The sequence below is a fragment of the Cynocephalus volans genome, chromosome 11 (genome assembly GCF_027409185.1).
Source record: "Cynocephalus volans isolate mCynVol1 chromosome 11, mCynVol1.pri, whole genome shotgun sequence".
Classification (NCBI taxonomy): domain Eukaryota; kingdom Metazoa; phylum Chordata; class Mammalia; order Dermoptera; family Cynocephalidae; genus Cynocephalus; species Cynocephalus volans.
The window spans coordinates 88,702,421-88,708,420 of NC_084470.1; positions in this window are offsets into that span (position 1 = coordinate 88,702,421).

Below are 6,000 nucleotides of genomic sequence, written 5' to 3' on the forward strand. Positions count from 1 at the left end.
TAGAATGAGTTTGGGAGATTTGCGTCCGTTTCAATCTTTTGGAATAGCTTGTAAAGAATCGGTGTCAATTCCTCTTTGAATGTTTGGTAAAATTCTGCTGTGAATCCATCTGGTCCTGGGCTTTTCTTTGTTGGGAGCCTTCTGATAACAGCTTCAATCTCCTTTATTGTTATTGGTCTGTTCAAATTTTCTACGTCTTCACGGTTCAGTTTTGGGAGCTTGTGTGTGTCCAGAAATTTATCCATTTCCTCCAGATTTTCAAATTTGTTGGCGTATAGTTGTTTATAGTAGTCTCGAATGATTCCTTGTATTTCAGATGAATCAGTTGTAATATCGCCTTTTTCATTTCTAATTTTTGTTATTTGGGTCTTCTCTCTTCTTTTTTTTGTTAGCCATGCTAATGGTTTGTCAATTTTATTTATCTTTTCAAAAAACCAACTTTTTGATTCGTTGATCTTTTGAATTGTTTTTTGGTTTTCAATTTCATTCAGTTCTGCTCTGATCTTAATGATTTCTTTCCGTCTGCTAACTTTAGGTTTGGATTGTTCTTGTTTTTCTAGTTCTTTAAGGTGAAGTGTTAGGTTGTTCACTTGCCATCTTTCTATTCTTCTGAAGTGAGCATTTAATGCAATAAATTTTCCCCTCAATACTGCTTTTGCGGTATCCCACAGGTTTTGGTATGATGTATCATTGTTTTCATTAGATTCAATAAATTTTTTGATTTCCTGCTTGATTTCTTCTTGGACCCATATGTCATTAAGTAGAATGCTGTTTAATTTCCATGTGTTTGTATAGTTTCCAGAGGTTCGTTTGTTATTAATTTCTAGTTTTAATCCATTGTGGTCTGAGAAGATACATGGGATAATTCCAATTTTTTTGAATTTATTGAGACTTGATTTGTGACCTAATATGTGATCTATCCTGGAGAATGATCCATGTGCTGATGAGAAGAATGAATATTCTGAGGTTGTTGGGTGGAATGTTCTGTAGATATCTGCCAATTCCAATTGGTCTAGAGTCTTGTTTAGATCTTGTGTTTCTCTACTGATTCTTTGCCTAGATGATCTGTCTAATATTGACAGTGGGGTGTTCAGGTCCCCTGCTATTATGGTATTAGTGTCTATTTCCTTCTTTAGGTCTAATAGAGTTTGTTTTATAAATCTGGCTGCTCCAACATTGGGTGCGTACATATTTATGATTATTATGTCTTCTTGATGGATCAGTCCTTTTATCATTAAGTAGTGTCCCTCATTGTCTCTTTTTATGGTTTTTAGTTTAAAGTCTATTTTGTCAGATATAAGAATAGCTACTCCAGCTCGTTTTTCTTTTCTGTTTGCATGGTAAATCTTTTTCCATCCTTTCACTCTTAGTCTGTGTGAATCTTTATGGGTGAGGTGGGTCTCTTGTAGGCAGCATATATTTGGGTCCTGCTTTTTGATCCAGTCAGCCAGTCTGTGTCTTTTAATTGGGGAATTTAAGCCTTTTACATTAAGAGTTGTTATTGAAAGGTGTTGATTTATTCCTAGCATTTTATTGGTTGTTTGGTTGTCTTAAGTGTCTTTTGTTCCTTGCTTTCTGATTTACTGTTTGTTTTCTGTGTTTGTTGGTTCCTTAGGTTGTAGATAGTGTTTTTGTTAGCTTGTTTTCTCTTCATGAATGCCATTTTTATTATACTAGCGGGTTTAGATTTTTCTTGGGTTTTTATGGCAGTGGTAGTTATTTTTCAGGAACCAAACCCAGTACTCCCTTGAGGATTTCTTGTAAGGGTCGTCTTGTGGTAGTGAACTCCCGCAGTTTTTGTTTGTCTGAGAAATATACTATTTGCCCCTCATTTCGGAAGGATAGCCTTGCAGGGTAGAGTATTCTTGGCTGGCAATCTTTGTCTTTCAGTATTTTGAAAATATCATCCCATTCCTTTCTAGCTTTTAGGGTTTGTGATGAAAAGTCTGATGTTAACCTGATTGGGGCTCCCTTATAGGTGATTTGACGCTTCTCTCTTGCAGCTTTTAAGATTCTCTCTTTGTCTCTGAGTTTTGCCAATTTGACTATGACATGTCTTGGAGAAGGCCTTTTTGGGTTGAATACGTTTGGAGATCGTTGAGCTTCCTGGATCTGAAGATCTGTGATTTTTCCTATACCTGGGAAGTTTTCTGCCACTATTTTGTTGAATATGTTTTCAATGGAATCTCCATTTTCCTCCCCTTCTGGAATACCCATGACTCGGATATTTGATCGCTTATGGTTGTCTGATATCTCTCTCAGATTTTCTTCAATGTCCTTGATTCTTTTTTCTTTCTTTTTGTCTGCTTGTGTTATTTCAAACAGCCCATCTTCAAGTTCAGAGGTTCTCTCTTCAACTTCGACAAGCCTGCTGGTTAAACTCTCCGTTGTGTTTTTTATTTAGTTGAATAACTTCTTCAGTTCAGCAAGTTCTGCTACATTTTTTTTCAGGACATTGAGTTCCTTGTACATTTCCTCTTTCAGATCCTGTATACTTTTCCTCATTTCATCATGATGTCTAGCTGAGTTTTCTTGTATCTCATTCAGTTTCTTTAGAATTATCACTCGAGATTCCTTGTCAGTCATTTCAAGGGCTTCTTGTTCTATAGGATCTAGAGTTTGAGATTTATTAACTTTTGGTGGTGTACTTTCTTGATTTTTTGTATTTCTGGTATCTTTTTTTTGGTGTTTATTCATTGTGGCCGGGGGTTTCACAGTCCACCGGTTTGAGAGTAATGACTAACTAGGATGTTGCTGTGGTTGCCAATTTCGTATGTCTCCCTCCATGACTGCTCAGTTGGCCTCTAGTGCCTTGTGTGTGTGGTTGCCTCGGGTCTTGGGCTTTTCTGGGGAGCCACCTTTCTGGTCAGCTTGGACTCTGCTGGGCTGGTGGGTCACGTACCACAGGGTGTGTGATCTCTGTTGAGCTTTCACTTCCTGTGCAGGACTTCTCCCTGTTCCGTGTGCTCTGGCCCAGGCTGTTAGATCGTGCAGTAGCGACCCCACCGGGTGTGTGGTTTTTGTCGAGTCTCCGCCTCCCTGGCCGCACGTCTCCCCACTCTGTGCGCACTGTGCTGGGCTGGGGCGTGTCTTCTGCACCCCTCGTCTAACAGCTGGGCCTTCAAGACCCTGCTCGGTACCGCCTCGCCCAGGAAGTCTACCAGGTTTCTGCTGGGCACAGACGACCAGTCTCTCTGGGTGCCTTTGTGGCACTATGTAGATCTTTCTCGGGTCTTGTTCACCTTTGTATCCCCCCAGTATAAACCGAGTCTAGCGCCCACCTGCAGCCTGGTCTCCGGCAGGTTCAAGCGGACCTGGGAACTCTCCTACCACACTATTCCCAACCAGAAATTCGTTAGGCTTTTTTCCAAACTGGTGGCCGCACAGATGGTATCTGCCTCCCAGTAACAGGGAGTTTACCTGGGGCCGGAGTCCAGGGTATGGTGGAGTGACAGTCGGCCCGCCCGTACTTCCTTGCCCTCCCGAAACTGGCCCGGGACGCCCTCCACCACCAGCCCCGCCAGAGAACCGCGGAGGGAGTGGGAGCCAAGGCCTGTCCGCAAGCTCCGGAAAGCCTGGCGCCAGGCCAGCAAGTGGGAGGGCTCAGTGATGGCCGAGCAGGGCGGAGCTGCCCGCACCTGGGAAAATGGAGGCAGCACCGGCGGTGAGTGGGCTGGTGGTGCAGGCGGGGGCCGCTTGGGCATCCACCCCCCGAACAGAGCTGTGCCAGGGATCACTCACAGTGCTGTGCCAGGTCGGGTGCTCGCTCTCTGTCTCTGGTTTGCCGCCTTTCCCAGTTCTCGGCTGCTGCCGCCTCGGGCTGTTCAGTCTCCGCGCGGCTCGGGCGCTCCCAGGAATCTTCTTTAATGCCGGCCTGAAACCTCGAATCCTGAATAGGGCAGCTGGCCGCCTTCAGCGCGGCCCCGGCCTCCGGGATCCTGGCTGCATCCACAGCAGCCCTGGCGCCGTGTTCCCTGTTTCGAGACTCACTTTTGCAGCTAAGAAACAGTTCTTTTCCTGCTCCACACTTTAAAGCTGTTGTCTGTAAATGAGGCAGCCTCTCCTGCTGGGGGCAAAGTGGCGGTCACCCCCCACGACCGGTCAGCAGCAGCAGTCCTCCCTTAAGAGATGGCGAGAGGAAGGACCACAAGTTTTCCGACTGCCTGAGTCCCAGTGGCCGCCTTTTCCACCTCAGCTACTCCGCGCCAGCCGCCGCAGCCACCGCCATCTTGAAAAGCCCGACATTATTGCTTTTAATGAGCCTTCTTATTCTATCCTCTCTAGCAATATTGGATTTTATTCACCCATTTGAATGTGCCATTTTTTTCTCCTGCCCCAGGACCTTTGCACAGACTGTTCTGCTTGGAATGTTCTTTATTGAAACTTTAGCCTAAGCTAACCTTTCTGCCCAGGCTGAATCTCATGTTTTATGTGCTATAATAGCATAATATAACTCTATTTCATAGTATTTTTGTGGTCATTTTATATGTCTATGTCTATGTCATTGTATATGTCTATCTCTGTTTGTATATGTCACAATATGCCAATTATTTGATTCATAATTAATTCTCCTCTGTACATTTCTTACTCCTCTGTAAGAAACTGCATCTGATTCTACTCACCACAGTATACTCAACAGAATATCTGTCACATGGGAGACACAAAATAAATTATAGCAAATGGGCCCTTTTGTGTGGTTTCCTATTTTTCTATTAAAAACTATCAATGCCTGGATTTAAAGATATGCAATACTTAGTATCCTTGTCAATGGTTACTTCATTTCAGTGTAAGAGAGCTTAATGTGTGCATGCCAGGGTGACTCCACACATAGCCATGCCAATCAAACCTAAAAGCCTTGCAACCACAGAGCTCACAAATAATTTCATCATCTCAGTTTTGGGTGGTCAGTAATTGGGATAATATTTTTTCCAGTTGGATATATGTGTAGCGTGACCTCCCTTTCAAAGGCTAATGGAATTTTGCTTCCTTACTGAACCATCAATAATTTGGTGTATACTTTATTTGTAGATTTAATGCATTAAAATTCCCTTCCTATTTCAATGTAAGTATGCATGTTTTTCTACATGCGCATGGATTTGTTTTTCCCTTTGGCATTTTTTGAGAGTTGTAAACGTTTGCTACTCCTTACATGATGGAGTCTTAAATAGCAATGATTTATTAAGAAGAAAAAGGATTAACATCAGTCAGGCTTAATATGTGCAGTTGAGTAATCCAGTCTCTTTCCCTTAATTAGCATAGGTTAAAGAAAATATCTCCAATGCGGAGCAGTTAGTGTGTATGTAACTTTAGGGGATATTCTTCTCCATTAGTGTAGGAAATAGATTTTTCAGCAAACCTTAGTTATAGATTTGCCTCCAAGATGATGATCTTATCTACTGCTTCTTAAAAGTTTGCTGCTGCAGGAACAAGTGATGTCTAATATCACACATAAGTCAAAAAATTTGTGACAGTGTTCTTATGTTCTGTGCGGGAGGTGGGCAGAGATTTATTTGGTGAAACCAAAATAGATAATTAGTGATTAACTGTGAGCTCAAGAAATATGTTTATAATCTCCCTGCTCGATTTTCTTCCTCTGTCTCAGCCTCCAAAATATTATAGATTTGTTAATAGGAAGTTATAACTAAACTACATTTTAAAAGATCTTATTTTTTAGCTTTAGGTATCATACAGTAAATGGTCATACCTATTATAAAATGTTATAGTGTGAAAGGTAGAATAATGTTCTGGTGACTGGACCAAGTGTCAGCCTGCATTATATTGGCATAACAGAGAGTCAGAAAGCAAGTAAGTTTTGATAATTTTTTCTGTAACTATTCTATAAATTTCGGAGCTTTTGACAATGCTGCTCATTTCTAAATAATACCAATGAAACAAATCAGAGATAGTTGAAAAAACACTGCATCTTGATGGGCTTTTTATTGTGGAAGTAGTTAAGGGATCTCTTCTATCTCTGTTGATCACCATTTGGGCAGATTATAA